Source organism: Arachis hypogaea, chromosome 11 (assembly GCF_003086295.3).
Source record: "Arachis hypogaea cultivar Tifrunner chromosome 11, arahy.Tifrunner.gnm2.J5K5, whole genome shotgun sequence".
In the NCBI taxonomy this organism is placed as follows: domain Eukaryota; kingdom Viridiplantae; phylum Streptophyta; class Magnoliopsida; order Fabales; family Fabaceae; genus Arachis; species Arachis hypogaea.
Window position 1 is genome coordinate 68,220,554 of NC_092046.1, and position 17,078 is coordinate 68,237,631.

The 17,078-nt window shown below is 39.8% G+C and overlaps 1 non-coding gene across 1 annotated transcript; it reads left to right on the top strand.

The window, feature by feature from the left end:
- The first annotated feature begins 5,067 nt into the window (after positions 1-5,067).
- Positions 5,068-5,174, top strand: LOC112725607 (small nucleolar RNA R71). Its single transcript, XR_003164704.1, has one exon. It is a non-coding gene; the product is annotated as a small nucleolar RNA R71 (small nucleolar RNA).
- Positions 5,175-17,078: the final 11,904 nt, after the last annotated feature.

The following is a 17,078-nucleotide window of genomic DNA, read 5'->3' on the forward strand; positions in this document are numbered from 1 at the left end:
GGGTTACTCTTGATAGTGGACTTTCAGCTGATAATCCCGGGTTAGTTAACCCAAGTTACCAAGTGATAAGGCACCCCTAAGAGCTTATTCATCCAAGTAGATCCCTCACACAGGAGCACCACAGACACATGTCTCAAGATTAAAACCATTGGTGCCTAGCCTTATTGCTTACTATTTTTCTTTTATTCCTCAACTTTGATTGTTCTTTCCCTTTTTCTTATTAGGATCTTCTTATTTACCTAGTCTCATGGGGTGTGTCTCAAGCATAGTATTCATGACAGATAGTTGTCTTCCCACCTTTGTGGTTGAACCAACTTAGCTAACTTATGACCACACCACAAATTCAGGAACTTACTCCATAGTATGAACTCCTCTCTGGTCTTTTGAAAACACTCATTCTCTTCTCATTTGATTTAAAGGGACAAACATACAAGTAAGCAAAGTAAAGATGCAGTGACATAGAGACTAGCACACAGAGACCTTCTCGGAAAGAAACTTTAAAGACAGAATTTAAAAAGTTCAACTAACATGGAAGCATGTTCTATTTCATATAAGATCTTCCTTATTTAAAACATAGAGACAGATGGACCAAAGAAGGAACTCCACCACCTTTTACTCTTGTGGATGTCCATGCTCTCTTTCTTGATTGCTTGTGCTCCCACTTCCCTTACCTTTTCCAAGCAGCTTCTTCCAGAAACCACCATCTTCCATCTTCTTCTTGAGTGTTTCCTTTTGCTGTTTCACCTTTCTCTCTTCTTGTTCTACAAAATCTTTTTGGACCTCATCATATGTAGGGATGGCATAGTGTAGATGATGCATATTACTGGACATGTAGTTCAACTTGGCTTGAGTGTTGACGTTGAACTCCTCCCGATGTAGTTGCCGTCCTTCATTAAGTACAGTGAACTCATTGAATGCTTTCATCTGGGCTATTTGTCGCTGATTGAGTTCTTGCAAATGCTTATCTTGACGTTCTTGCCTCTCAGTAACTTGGTGGATGGTTTGAGTGAGCTGGGAGTATTGTTCCTGTTGCTGCTCCATTTGTTGTTTCTTCCACTCTTCTTGTTGGCTCATCCAGTTTAATATTTGCTCTTGTCCTTCCATATGTCTCATCCCAAATCTTCAATAGCTCTTAGAAGGTGATTCATATTCAAATCAGCTGGGTAAGGATGCTCTCCCTGTTGATATTCTTCCTGATGAGACTCCTCTTGGTGAGCTCCTTCCTTTGCTTTTAGTTTCCCTATTTGTGGCCTTCTTTGTTGCTGAGCAGGTGTAGTATAGGCCATACGCTGGGTTGTCATTAGCCTCCTTGGGTTAACCCAGTCTGGATTGCTATCCTCAAAGACCACCTTGGCCTTTGTGCACAATCGGAGAATGGTGCTGGGGTACCAAAGCCTGGCACCTGATTCAAGCTTCTCAGCTGAATCTTGAATTCCCTCAGCTATAAGTTCATGCACGTTGATTTCTCCACCTTGTACTAGGCAATGTATCATAGTTGCTCGATTAATATTTACCTCTGAATTATTTGCAGTTGGGAGAATAGATATTCTCACGAGTTTAAACCACCCCTTGGTTTCTGGGCTAAGGTCTCCCCTCTTGATGAACCGCGGTCTCCCATCTCCATACCTCTCCCAGTCAGCTGCTATAACATAGATGTCAGTCACTATCTCAGTGAGCTCATCATTGTCTTGGCTTTTACTTATCCTTGCATGATAGCTAGGCTCATCAAAGTGTGGTGATTTTAGGTGAAGAGTTCTTATTATAGCATTTGGGCTGAAGTCTACCTCCTTTCCTCTTACATAGCTTTTGAAGGTTGGGGCCCTGGTTTTGTCTTTTCTGACCACATTTGCGTAGAACTCTTTGATGAGGTTTGCATTGATCTTCCCCTCTGGATTGGTGAGCAATTGCCACCCTCTTTCTTCAATCTTCTCCCAAATCTGTGGGCATTCGTCTTCATTGATTTAGAGGGTTAACTCGGGCAGTATCTTTTTGAGCTTTATCCGCTCAAATTCTCTTTCATGGAAGGCAGTCTTGAATCTCTTCTCATCGAAGGGAATGTTCTCCATTGGTTCCTTCCTCTTCTGCCTCTTGGAGCTTGATGATGCCATGAATGAAGTTAAAGCGAAAAGGGTGTAGTGAAGGGAAGAGATGTGGGATTTAGAGAGTGGGAAGTTGAAGAATTGGTTGCTGGAAAGTGAAGTGCAAGGGGTATGAATTTCGAATGTGGAGATGATGTGGATTTGATTCACTTATATAGAGAAGTGATGAAGAGATGAAAGGTGTGGATTGATGGGGTTGGTGTATGATAACGGATGGGGTTTTGTATGGAGTAAGCACGAGGATTCTCAACTTTATGATGGAGTTGGTTCACTTTCCAAGTTTGTTCTTCCTCCAATGTTGCATGGCAACCATTCCCAATGCATTCCCCCTTGAGGCACGTGTGTAGTACCCTCTTCATGAAGTGGCCGAACCTTTCCCATTAAATTGTCCAATCAATCTCTTTCAATGCTCCTTTCCTTTCCCTATAAAGATCAAATAAGAAAAGTAAGAAATGTCACAAAAAGAAATCAATTTAAATTTTTACGGCTAGAATAATAAAGAGAAGAAAAGATTTTGTTTATTTATGAACTCCAACTAACTAACTAACTGTGTATCCTTATATGCATATTGGTGGCAACATGGGGTGACACCAAACTTAGTTTGGATCACTGTGATGAAAAGTTCTGTTCAAAGCTCCAAGACTAGCATGCTCTCTGTTGCATTCATGCTTTCTTGGTACGCTTTGAACACCAAACTTGTTCTTCACTATATACTGCAATATAAGGACTTCACCAAGTTTGGGTTGGAATTCATGAACATTGACTTATTCACTAGTAAAAGCTAATAAAACATGGGTTGCCTCCTATGAAGCGCTTCTTTAGCGTCACTAGCTTGACGTTTCTCCTTCATCAGGGAGGTTGATAATGCTTCAAGTCCTCCCTTCTTGCCTTGGACTTATATCCATTGGTTGTATCAACGATCTCTACATGTTCCAAGGAGAGAACTTTGTTGATAGTGAAGACCTTAGGTAACTGAGATGGTACAGTGGGAAGATTAGGGGGGATATCCGGGAAGTAAGCTGAGATCACTTTATCTCCTAGAGAGAAGCCTTCCGTAGGGATCTTCTTGTTCCTCCACCCCCTTGGTACCTTCTTCTTTGTCCCTTTTGATGCTGCCTTGCTCTTGGCGACTTCATCTTCTAAGGGAATTTTGTTGTTGTCTTCACATGCCTCTGGTGGTTTAGGTTCCTCCAGCTTCTCCTCGAGCTGTGACAATTGCTGTTTGCCTTGTTCATCATTCAATGCGGTTCTCAGATTTGTTGGTTGTGCTTCAGTGCTTGTTTCCTCTGTCAGCATCTCATTATGATCATTCCTTGGTTCTTTGTTTTCTTGGTCTGCTTCTTGTGAGAGTTTGAAGACATTGAAGCTGAGTTGTTCATCATGGATCCTCAATATTAGCTCCCCTCGCTCCACATCTATGAGTGCTCTGGCTGTAGCTAGGAATGGTCTTCCCAATAGGATTGGGTGAGTGTGACTCTCTTCCATGTCCAAGATGACAAAGTCTATGGGAAGAAAGTATTTCCCCACCTTTAACAACACATTTTCCACCACCCCTCTTGCTTGTTTTTGAGTTTTGTCAGCCAGCCTGATGACTACATCTGTGGGCAATATCTCATTGATCTGCAGCCTCTTCACCAGGGATAAGGGCATTAAGTTGATGCTTGCTCCCAAATCGCAAAGTGCTCTATCAAACATTGTTTCCCCTATGGCACAGGGGACATGAAAACTCCCTGGATCTTTTCTTTTCGTTGGTAACTGTGGTTGAATGAGGGCACTGCACTCTTTGTTCATTACTATAGTTTGCCCTCCCTTGAGTGAGCTTTTCCTGGGAAGCAGCTCCTTCATATACTTGATGTACGCAGGCATTTATTGGATAGTCTTGATGAATGGTATGTTCACATGCAGAGATACAAACAAGTCCAGTAATCTTGAGTATATTCTCTTCTCCACAGCACCATTGAGCAGTTGGGGAAAAGGTGCATAGAGTCTCAGCAGCTCCTGTTTTGAGATTTCTGGTTCTTGGTACTCTTTTTCCTCCTTCTCTGCCGAGGTATCTTCAGGTTGTTCTGACAGCTTGCTTGGCTTGTCCTCAGTCTCCTTATTACTTACAGTGACCATCTTACAATCTTCCCATCTTACCTTTTTTGTTTCACCTCTCGGATTCTTCTCTGTGTCACTTGGAAATCCATCTGTGGGTTTGGGAATTTGCTCAAAGAGATACCCCACTTGAGATTCCAACCTCTTGATTGTGTCTCCTTGGTTCTTGAAACTGGCTCGCACTTCCTTCTTGAACACCTTGTTGTCTTGAATCTCCTTGCTTATGCCTTCAAGTAGATTCTCAATCCTTGAGATTCTTTCATCAAATGATGATAGGTCAGGCTGAGTAGGGTTATTCTGGCCTTGATATGAATGTGGGGAGGTGTTGTTTTGGGGGTGTTGATATGGTCCAGATGTGAAGTGTTGGTGGGCTGAATTGTTTGGATTTGGGCGTCTTTGATCAAGGCTTTGGTCTTGTTGATTTCCCCACCCAATGTTTGGGTGATTCCTCCATCCAGGGTTGTAGGTCTTGGAGTATGGATCATGGTTTTGCCTAGGTGAATTCCCAATGTAGTTGGCTTGCTCCTGACTACCCTCTGCTTCTTCGTTCACTCCTTCTTGGGTTGTTGATGAAGTGGAGATTACTGCTACTTGGTTCCTCTCCATCTTCTTGGTGAGGTCAGCCAGCTGCTGGGTAATGAGCTTGTTTTGGGCCAACAGAGCATGTACATTGTTTAGCTCCATTACTGCTCTTGTGTTCCCTCTTTCAGAAGCATAGAAGTAGTCGTTCTCTGCTACTGTTTCAATGACATCTATGGCTTCCTCAATGGTCTTCTTCTTGTTCAAAGATCCTCCGGATGAATGGTCCACGGCCTTCTTTGACTCATAAGAGAGCCCTTCATAGAAAATGTGCAGCTGCACCCATTCATTGAACATATCTGGTGGGCACCTCCTTGTTAGGTCTTTAAACCTCTCCCATGCTTCATATAGAGTCTCACCATCTTGTTGCCTGAAAGTCTGGACCTCAGCTCTCAGCCTATTGATTCGTTGAGGGGGTAAAATCTTGCTAAGAATTTGTTCACCACGTCTTCCCAAGTTGTCAAGCTTTCCCTTGGGAAAGACTCCAGCCACTTGGCTGCCTTATCCTTGAGTGAGAATGGAAATAAGAGTAGTCTATAGGCATCAGGATGAACACCATTAGACTTCACTGTGTCACATATTCTCAGGAAGGTGGTTAAATGTTGATTGGGATCCTCTTGGACACTCCCTCCAAACGAACAGTTATTCTGAACAAGGGTGATGAGCTGTGGCTTCAATTCAAAATTGTTGGCATGGATGGTTGGCTTTTGAATGCTACTTCCACAGTTTCCTGGGTTTGGATTGATGTACGAGCCTAAAACTCTTCTATCCTCCCCAGCATGATTTGCTCGACCTCCTCTGCCATGGTTGTGAGCCTCTTCTTCATGATGGTTTTCCATGTTTTCTTCCATGTTTGGTTCAAAGTATTCCTCAAAGTATTCCTCCTCTTCTTCAGCACCAACTACACGTTTTTCTCTTGCCTCCCTCCTTAGTCTAAGGAAGGTTCTCTCAGGTTCAGAATCAAAGGAACTTGAAGTCCCGCTTCTTCTCCCTGTCATACAACCAACAAGTACAAGCAAAGAGAATAAGTGCAGAAAGTTTATCTGTCAGAATTACTGTTAGTGTGAGTGATGCAATATATCAAATAGTTAGTGGGTTAGTGAGATGAATAGTAAATGACAAAGAAAAAGTAAGGGGGAAGGGAAGAAATTAACTAAAACAGAAAGTAAATGACTCAAACATAAATTTAAATTAAACAAAAATAAAATGCTCAATCTAGTTATCCTCCAATCTAATCATTGTTGATGCACAATCAATTCCTGGCAACGGCGCCATAAACTTGATGCACTAAAAACTTGTCTCGCAACAAATTTCCTTCGGCAAGTGTATTGAATTTGTCGTCAAGTAAAAACTCACAATAGAGTGAGGTCGAATCCCACAAGGATTGATTAATCAAGCAACTTTAATTAGAGGAATGTTCTAGTTGAGCGAATCCAGAATTTGAGTTGAGAATTGCAGAAAATAAAATGGCGGAAAGGTAATTGACAGAAAAGTAAATGCCAGAATTAAAGAGCTGAAAGTAAATGCCTGAAAGTAAATTGCAGAATTGTAAATGGGAATGGGGGAATTGCTCATAAAAGTAAATAACAGAAATTAAAGAGAATGGGTAAGATCAAAAATGGGGAGTTCATTGGGCTTAGGAAATGTTGCATTCTCCGGATCAATTTCATTTTCATCTCTTCCTCAATCAATGCACTCATTGATCTCCTTGGCAATCTTAAGTGATTGAATTACAATTTCTTGTAATTCAATCTCTCAAATCTTGATCAATAGCCAATTCCTTGGTCAATTGCTAGTGAGAAGAGATGAAGTATGGTCACTGATTATACCACATGCATTTCCCAAACCAAGTGTTGAGAGGATTTTAGTCACTTATCCATCCAAACCCAATTTGGTCCAACATGAGAAAGCATTTCTAGCTTGATCTCTTCATTCCTCTTTCAAGGTTCAGAAGAGATCCAAGTATGAATAGCTTCTTTTCCAAGAAAACTACCCAATTGGATGAAGATCGAAAGCTTTCAAGTAAAATCAAGAGAAAAGATAGAAGAAGTATAATGAAAACTAGTATTGATCCATCAAATTACAACAGAGCTCCCTAACCCAATGAAAGGGGTTTAGTTGTTCATAGCTCTAGAAAATGAAAACAAGGATGGAGAATACATGATGAAAACTAGAAGTGCCGAGAAAGTAAATACAGAGAGTAGTTCTATGCCAAGAGGCTCCCTATAATTTCCAAACTCCCAAAATAATTCAAAGCTACTCTTATATATACTACTCTTCTGTTCTTCTAGTTGATTCTTCAAGTCTGGGTATGGGCCTTTGGATCTTGAGTTTGAAGCAGTTCTCTTCTTCATTGGGCTCAGCTTTACTTGTAGAGAGAAAGTGTGAAGTGGGCGGAGACTTTAGCTCAGGATGTTAGGGGTGTTACCGTTCAGTGAAGATATGGGTTCGAGAACTTTAGTGACATTCAACTTTTTCACTAACATTCCTTACCTAAGTAAGAGCCATGTTAACCTCAACGTTAGTGGCACAAACGTTGCCACTAACGTTGCCTCTTTGTCCTTTGTGCACGTTATTGGGACTCAACTTTCCCAATAACGTTGAGAAGCCTCTCCCTTCTCTACGTTAGAGTCCACGTTAACTTAGTTAACGTGGCTCTTTTAACGTAGGCTTGCCAACCTTCGAGAACGTTAGTGACACTTAACATTGTCACTAACGTTCCAATATGTCCCTTAGCTCCCACGTTAGAGTCCACGTTAACTAGGTTAACGTGGCTTCTAACGTGGCCATGCTAGCCATCTCCAATGTTAGTGACAAAGTTGAGTGTCACTAACGTTGTCTCATCATTCTCTTATCCACGTTAGCTTCCACGTTTACTAAGTTAACGTGGGAGTTAACGTGGCTCATGGTGGCATGTGTGGGCTCCTTCCAACGTTAGTGACAATGTTGGGTGTCACTAACGTTGGTGTCACCTCTCTTCTTCACGTTAACTTCCATGTTAACTAGGTTAACGTTGGAGTTAACATGGCTTCTTGGGGATAGTGTGTGTTTATCCCAATGTTAGTGACAACGTTTAGTGTCACTAACGTTGTCGACACCTGGTCTCTTCACGTTAGCTTCCACGTTAACTAGGTTAACGTGGAAGGTAATGTGGCCTTGTGTGACTTGGCCAACGTTAGTGACAATGTTGAATGTCACTAACATTAGCTTTCCCCCTTTTCTTCTTAACGTTAGAGGCCACGTTAACTAAGTTAACGTGGACTCTAACGTGGCCACTTATGATCCTGGTCCAACGTTAGTGATAATGTTAAGTGTCACTAACGTTGGCTCCATTTCTTTACTTCCACGTTAGAGTTCACGTTAACTTAGTTAACGTGACTCTTAACGTGGGTAATGATGGCTTCGAGAGCGTCATTGGTAATCACTTTTCTCATTAACTTTGCAAGTTACTCCCATTCCACGTTAGTGTTAACGTTAGTGTAACTAACGTAGCCACTAATGTGGTTCTTCTTTGCTTCCTTTGTCCTGAAATCAAGCAATAAAGTGCATCAAAGTTCTAGTCCAAGTCATGGGAAATGCAACATCCAATTTGTCCTGAAATTTATGAAAAATCCTCATAAAATCATGTAAAGTGCACAATGTATGCTTGAATCAAGATGTAAGTGAATATCTACCCAAAACTAGCTTATTTCATAAGGAAATGCATGAAACTACCCTAAAAACAGTAAAGAAAAGGTCAGTGAAACTGGCCAAAATGCCCTGGCATCTGCTTCAGTGCTTGTTTCTTCCACCAGTGCCTTGTTGTGATCTTCCCTTGGTTCCTTGTTTTCTTGATCTGCTTCTTATGAGGGTTTGAAGACATTGAAGGTAAGTTGTTCATCATGTATCCTCAGTATTAGCTCTCCTCGCTCCATATCTATAAGTGCTCTGGCTGTAGCTAGGAATGGTCTTCCCAATATGATTGGATGGAGGTAACTCTCTTCCATTTCCAATATGACAAAGTCTGTGGGAAGGAAGTAGTTCCCAACCTTCACCAACACATTTTCAACCACTCCTACTGCTTGTTTTTGAGTTTTGTCAGCCAGCCTGATGACTACGTCTGTGGGCATTAGTTCATTGATCTGCAGCTTCTTCATGAGGGATAGAGGCATTAAATTAATGCTTGCTCCCATATCACAGAGTCCCTTATCAATCAGTGTTTCTCCAATGGCACAGGGGATGTGAAAACTCCCTGGATCCTTCCTTTTTGTAGGCAACTCTGGTTGAATGAGAGCACTGCACTCCTTATTCATTACTATTGTTTGCCCTCCTTTGAGTGAGCTTTTCCTGGTCAGCAGCTACTTCATACACTTAATGTATGAGGGCATTTGTCGGAGAGCCTTGATGAATGGTATGTTCATATGAAGGGATGCAAACATGTCGAGGAACTTTGAGTATATTCTCTTTTCTACACCACCTTTGAGTCTTTGGGGAAAAGGTGCATAGAGTTTCAGAATCTCCTTCTGTGTAGTTTTGGTTTCTTGGTTACCCTTTTCCTGCTTCTCTACTGAAGTATCTCTAGAGTGTTCTAAGGGTTTGTTCAGCTCTTCCTCAGTCCCCTTATCACTTATAGTGACCATCTTGCATTCTTCCCATCTTACTTTCTTTGCTTCACCTCTCGGGTTTTTCTCTGTGTCACTTGGGAAGCTGTCAGTAGGTTTGGAAATCTTCTCAGAGAGGTATCCCACTTGAAATTCTAGCCTCTTGATGGTGTCTCCCTGGTTTTTGATATTGGCTCGCACCTCCTCCCTGAACACCTTGTTATCTTGGATTTCCTTACATATGCCTTCAAGTAGAGTCTCGATTCTGGAGAGTCTATCTTCGGATGATGGTGAGTTGAGATTGGAGGGGTGAGAAGGGCCATTTTGGTTTTGATATGGATGTTGAGAGGTATTGTTAGGTGGGTGCTGTTATGATCTCTGTGTGGAATGTTGGTGAGCTGCATTGTTGTTGGGGTTGTGACGTCTCTGATCTTGGCCTTGATCTTGTTGATTTCTCCACCCAAAGTTCGGGTGGTTCCTCCAACCAGGATTATAAGTTTTAGAGTACGGATCATGGGTCTGCCTAGGTGAGTTCTCAATGTAGTTGGCTTGTTTCTGATCACCCTCTACCTCTGCGTTCACTCCTGCTGCTGATAAGGTGGTGACTGCTGCGACTTGGTTTCTTTCCATCTTCTTGGTAAGGTCAGCCAGCTGCTTGGTGATCATCTTGTTTTGAGCCAGCAGTGCATCCACGTTGTTCAGCTCCATCACTCCTCTAGTATTGCCTCTTTCAGAAGCATAGAAGTAATCATTCTCAGCTACAGTCTCAATGACATCTATGGCTTCTTCAATGGTCTTCTTCTTGTTCAGAGATCCCCCAGATGAGTGGTCTACTGCCTTCTTTGGTTAGATGAAGAACAAAGTTTTAGAAAGCATGACTAGAGAAGAATAGAGTGATTAACCCCAAACACTAAGCAACTAGAGTGTATACACAAATCCAGTGAGGGTTCAATAGCTCATTTCCATATGTCCATGTTTAATTATTGCTTGTCTTGCAAGTTTGTCAAATTTTTTTGGTTAACTCAACTCAATTGTGAACATATTTAAATATGGCTTGGCCCTTTGTTGTGCATATATGATTCCTTGAAAAATTTAACTTAATTTGACCACATGTAAGCTTTATATATATAAGTGGATAATAATTAGAATTGCATGATTCGTTTAGGTAGCTTGTATTTAGAATAGATTGCATTGCATAACATTCCGCCATTCTATCTTCACTCTTTTTCTGTTTCTCTTGAGCTAAGCATGAGGACAAGCTAATGTTTAAGTGTGGGGAGGTTGAGAAACCACTATTTTATGATTCATCTTGTGCTCAATTGAGTGTTTTTATCAATTCTTCACCCACTTATTCATATTATTTTCATGGTTTTACAATCCCTTCCTTATTCTATGATATATGTGAAAACATGTTTCCTATGCCTTAAAAATATTAATTATCCTTTATTACCATTCGATGCCGTGATCTGTGTGTTAAGTATTTTCAGGCTTCATAGGGCAGGAATGGCTTAGAGGACAGAAAGGAAACGTGCAAAAATGGAAGGAACGCAAAAAATGGAGTTTTGAAGAAAATGGCAGCGATGCGCACGCATGGACGATGCGAACGCGTGCCTCGCGCAGAACACAAGCGATGCAAACGCATGGACGACGTGAACGCGCGCCTAGCAAAAAGCATGACCGACGCGTACGCGTGACAGATGCGTACACGTGGCAAGGAAAACTTCCAAATGACGCGCACACGTGACGGACGCCACGTGCAGGAAATTGCAGAAAATGCCATCAGCGATTTCTGGACCCTTTTTCAGCTCAAATCCAAGCCCAGAAACACAGAATAGAGGCTGGAGAATGAGGGAATCAAGGAATTCATTCATTCAACATTCATAATTCACAATTTTAGGTTTTAGATGTAGTTTTAGAGAGAGAGAGGCTCTTTCCTCTCTCTTAGGTTTTAGAATTAGGATTTCTTTTAGTTTATGGTTATTTCTTCGTTCCAGGTTCAATGTTCCTTTAATTTATGTTCTCTTTTACTTTTATTTACTCTATTACTTTAGTTGCTCTATTTCACTTGCTAATTACTTATGTTGCCAAATTGGTTTATGAACTTTTCATGTTAGATTTGAATATTCTATTTAATGCAATTTGAGGTATTTCAGATTTATGATTGCTTTCTTCTATTTATGATATAAATAATTTAGATTTTTCTCCCTTTGCTTTGGTTAAGTAATTGGTGACACTTGAGTTATCAAACTCAGCTGTTGATTGAAAGTTGAAATTTGCTGATTGATTTGGATCCCTCTAAAGCTAGTCTTTCCACAGGAGTTGACTAGGGCTTGAGGAATCAAATTAATTAGTCCACTTGACTTTCCTTTATTTAAGGGTTAACTAAGTGAGAGCAATAACAATTTTCATCACACCTGATAAGGATAACTAGGATGGGATTTTCAGTTCTTATACCTTGCAATGGTGTTCATGATAATTAATTTACTTTAATTATTGCCAATTTATTTTTCTGTTCCCTATTTTAAAAACCCAAAAATACACCTTTTTCCATAACCAATAATAAATCATACTTCCCTGCAATTCCTTGAGAGACGACCCGAGGTTTCAATACTTCGGTTATCAATTTTATTGGGTTTGCTTAAGTGACAAACAAGTTTTTGTATGAAAGGATTATTGCTTGGTTTAGAAACTATACTTGCAACGAGAATTTATTGTGAATTCTAAACCATCAATCTTTCGTTCGTCATATCCTCGCTAACTTTTATAATTATGTTGCATGATGGAGGAAAATTGTCGGTAAAGAATTTCACAATAAAATTTCATTGCAAGTATAGTTCTAAACCAACAACAATCCTCAATCAAAATTTAATTTTTTTTATCACAAGTACAAACCCCAATAAAAGTAACCGAAGTATTTAAACCTCGGGTCGTCTCTCAAGGAACTGCAGGAAAGTGTTCATGTTATTGGTTATGGGTTGTATCTTTTGGGGTTTTGAATAAGGGACATGAAAAATAAATGGAAAGGAAGTAAATGAACTCAAATGGTAAAAAGGTCTTCGCAAGAGTTGATGGTTAAGGATCTTTATCCTTGTCACTAACGACAACATGATAATTGTAAGGATGATAAACCCATATTTCATGAGTTATTTTGTGCTTAGTTTGAGTGATTTATTCAAGCCTTCACCCACTTATTCATATTAATTGCATGGTTTTACTTTCCTTTCCTTATTATGTGATGTATGTGAAAAACATGTTTCCTAAGCTTTAAAATTAATTATTTTAATTACCTTTACTTCCATTCGATGCCGTGATTAGTCTGTTGAGTAGTTTCAGATTTTCTAAGGCAGAATGACTTAAAGGATGGAAAAGGAAACATACAAAAAGAGAAGGAAAGTGCGAAATGGAGTTGTGAAGAAACTGGCATCCACGCGATCGCATGGACGACGCGATCTCGTGCCAGGCGCGAAGAAGCAGTGACGCGGCCGCATGACTGACGCGGCCGCGTGACTTGAGCATAGCGCATTCGATGCGAACGCGTGACCGACGCGACCGCGCCATAAGGAAACTCCAGATGACGTGACCGCGTGACCCACGCGGACGCGTGACAGAGGCCGCATATCAGAATTTACAGAATACGCCCCGAGCGATTTCTGAAGCCCTTTTGGCCCAGATCCAAGTATAGAACACACAGATTAGAGGCTATAAAGTGTAGGAATGCATCCATTCAAAAAGGAGCTCGCATTTTTACTACTTTCCATGATTTAGATTTAGTTTGAGAGAGGTTCTCTCCTCTCTCTCTTAGGATTTAGGACTTCTCTTAGTTTGTAAGAGTGACTCTCGATCCAGGTTTTATGTTTCTTTGTTTTAAGCTTCCCTTTTCACTTTTATTTATTTATTCCAGCGCTTGAGTTGATTAATTACTTTTATAATTGAATTTATGAATTATTCCATGTTACATATTGTTATTTGAATTAATGATATTTGAGGTATTTCAGTTATTGATTGCTTTCTCTTTAATTTGTGTTACCATTGCTTTTCATCTAAGGATATTTTTATTCCAGCAAGTTTACTTTTTCCCCTTTTGGTCTTGGTTAAGAAATCAGTAACTCAACATTATCAAACTCAACATAACTGATAATTGCTATCTTGCTAATTGAACTGAACTTTAATAATCCCAACTTTTTCTTAGGAAATAAATAGGATTCAAAGGTCAAACTAATTAGTCCCTTGACTTTTCTTTGCTTTAGTAAAGGTTAACTAAGTGGAATTTAGATTCAACTTTCATTATTATTGAGGGAGATAATTAAGTTGGACTTCCAATTTCTTTTACCATTGTCAGAAGTTTACTTACCATGTTTATTTATTTTAATTGCCATCTACTTTACTTGTCATTTAAATCACTTGCTTCTCACCTTCTAAACCCCGATTACAACCTCCATAACCAATAATAAGAACATACTCCCATGTAGTTCCTTGAGAAGACGACCCGAGGTTTGAATACTCGGTTAACAATTTTTAAGGGGTTTGTTACTTGTGACAACCAAAATGTTTGTACGAAGGGATATCTGTCGGTTTAGAGACTATATCTACAACGCGACTGTTTTTATGAACTTCTTTACTGGAAAAAATCCCAACGTCAAAATGGCGCCGTTGCCGGGGAACTGCTAATGTGTGCCTTATTATTGGTTATTGTAAATATTTTTCTTTTACTTGTTTATTTATTTCTGTTTTTCCTTTTTATTTTTCATTTGCTACCATGAACTCTCACCCCTCTCGCTTTGAGTTTGGTTCTAACTTTGTTGAAGGAAATAGAAGTTACAGCAGGAATATGCATCAAGGTCAGACCAATCAAGGATGGATGGAACCAAGAGGATCTAATCAACCCTTTAGGCAGTAACACCCTCCGAGATATCCTGGACAAAGACCATTCTACCGTGCATACCCAGCTAAAAGATATGGTGGACAACCATTCGAACCACCATACTCACAAGCTTCTCTTCACCATTCGCCACCATATGATCCTTCCTTACCCCAGTACCAATCCAATCACTCCCAATCACCACCACTTTTCTATGTATCATGCCCAAGTCCGGCAACCCGAGAAGCAGAGGTTCACCTAAAGGAAACAGTAAATAAACTTCAAATAACCATTCAACAACTGGAGAAAACAATAATTCAATGGGTTTCTAGGCGCTCAAATACACAAGGATCAGCCACAGCCCCATGTGAACAGTCTAACGAAGAACGTAGCATGAAGGAGATACCGGAAACTCCAATGGACAAGACAGAGAATGAATCCATACTAGAACAAGTAGAAGAAGCTGTCATTGTTCAAGAAGAAGAGTTGGTTGAAGATCTAGGAGATGCTGAACCTCCATGGGAATCCAGAACTGAGGAGATTTTCGTCAAGGACGCTACAGTCGATGCTAAGGAGGATATTGCACAATCTCCAAGGCAAGTTGTTTATGAAGAATCAGACGGAATAACCCAAGACACAAATTCCCTTGATGATGATAGTCACAAATCAAATTCTCTTAGGAATGAACTGGCATCCGCAAGTGAATTCTCTGAGGTCGAAGAATCTTCCCCAAGTGAATATGAAGACGATGCGGAGGTAGATTTCTCTCAACCTCCAATCTATGACTCAAGTGATGAGGAAGACATAGAAGACTTTGACCAGGACACAGATATAATTGTAGAACCTTACAAGGAAGTGGAGGAATTCACAGAAGAGCACAAGGGAGTAGAACTTACAGAACCACCAGAAACACCTACCCCAAGGCCATTACCACCTAATACAAGCTTCAAGTGGGTACAATCCTTAACCTATAACTTTACTTATTCACTTGAATATGGTTTGCTTGAAACAGATGGCCAGCTTAGAGCTCTTTGCGGCTTTAAGAGTAAGAGGGAAATGGCTCGTACTCAGAGCTGGTGCACAAGGTTCAATAAGGTTCCACGCTTCACCTTGAAGTACATGGATTGGTATCATGCTCAATTGCATGGATCACGGAGAGAGGCTGAGCAGGCAGGACTAGAGCAGGCTGCACCACAGCATGAAGAGCCACATCAGATTCAGGCCGCAGACCCAGCGATCCCTCTCCAGTCAGCATCTCCATTGCAGCAGACAGATCCTCCTACCCTTATCCTGTCTGCAGATCCTCCGGCCACCACAGAGACTCCAGCAGCCCATCCTTCCAGTGATGACACTCCTTCACACCCAGCTTGAGTGAGCATCAAGGACGATGCTATCTTTTAAGTGTGGGGAGGTCGCCATCCCTGGTGTATCTTTTTGGTGAACCACTACAGACTCTTTTATCTTATTTTGTTATTTTCCTGTGTTTTTATTTTTATTTTTATTTTTCAGTACTTATACCTTGTTCTTTTGCTATATTTTTACTTTATTTCTGCATTTTGTACTTTAGTTTATATCTTAGCCATTTAGTTTAGTTTGCAATTCTAAACCTATTAATTATAGAATATGTGGATTCATTAGTATAGTTTACCCTTTTAGCATATAATAGTTTGATTTAATTTAAAATAAAAGGAGTAAACTAGAAATCTTAGTAAATTAAAACAATCCACACACCTTGTATATATAGCATTACATGTTAGTTAGTTAACAACATTTCATCAAGGAACAGCACTAAGATTTTAAGGGCCACCCTAAGATTTACATTGAGAATAATGGGAACTCTTAATTTTTACTTGCATGACATGTATAACTGATATATGATTTTTGAGCTAGAGAACATACAGCCTGTGAGTCTTGAGCTTAATTGTATGGTTACATTCAAACCATAATTTTATTCCTGTGTGTTTTCCCTTTCTTTTTCATTCTGATGTTCTTTACTTTGTTTTAATCTATATGTCCAATTATAGAATATAGATACATAACAAGAGATGATTGAGGCCATCATTTGAATTTTTCCTCACTTATCCCAAATTAGCCTACCTTTTACATCACCCTTGTTAGCCCCCTTGAGCTTTTTAATCCCCTCTTGCTCTATAAACTACATGACTAGCCTTAAGTAGAAAAACAAAATAAAAATCCCAAGTTGAATCCTTGCTTAGCTTAAGATAGAAATTGTGTATTGTTTAAGTGTGGGGAATTTTTTGGGAACATGGGATGATAGAAACAAAGTAGGAATTTAAAAAGAGTAAGCTATTTCAAAAACAAAAAAAAATTTGGGAAGCATGCTCATGTGAGATCAAAACAATGGGATTACCATGTGCATTGATTTAAAAAAAAAGTATTTTTACATTATTTAATTAAGGGAATACACAAAGAAATTTCCCAAAATGCAAAATAAAAAGAGTCAATGCACATGGGTCAAAAATTCCAAATTTAAAATTAATGTATGAGCTTGTAGTCCAAAAGGGAAAATGTTGGGTGAATAGGTTAAGGAACTTTAAAATCATATATGGTATGTATGTTAGGTGAGATCTTAGACTAATCAAGGATTCGCTTATTAGCTCACTTAGCCTTATACATATACCCTTACCTTTACCTTGGCCCCATTACAACCTTGAATAAGACCTCATGATTTTTGTATGTCTGTATTCTATAATTGTTGATTGGTTAGATGAAGAACAAAGTTATAGAAAGTAAGGATAGAAAAAGAATAGAGTGATTAACCCAATAAACAGTGAGTGACTAGAGAGTAAACACAAAATCCAATGAGGGTTCAATAGCTCATCACCATATATCTCTGCTTAAATT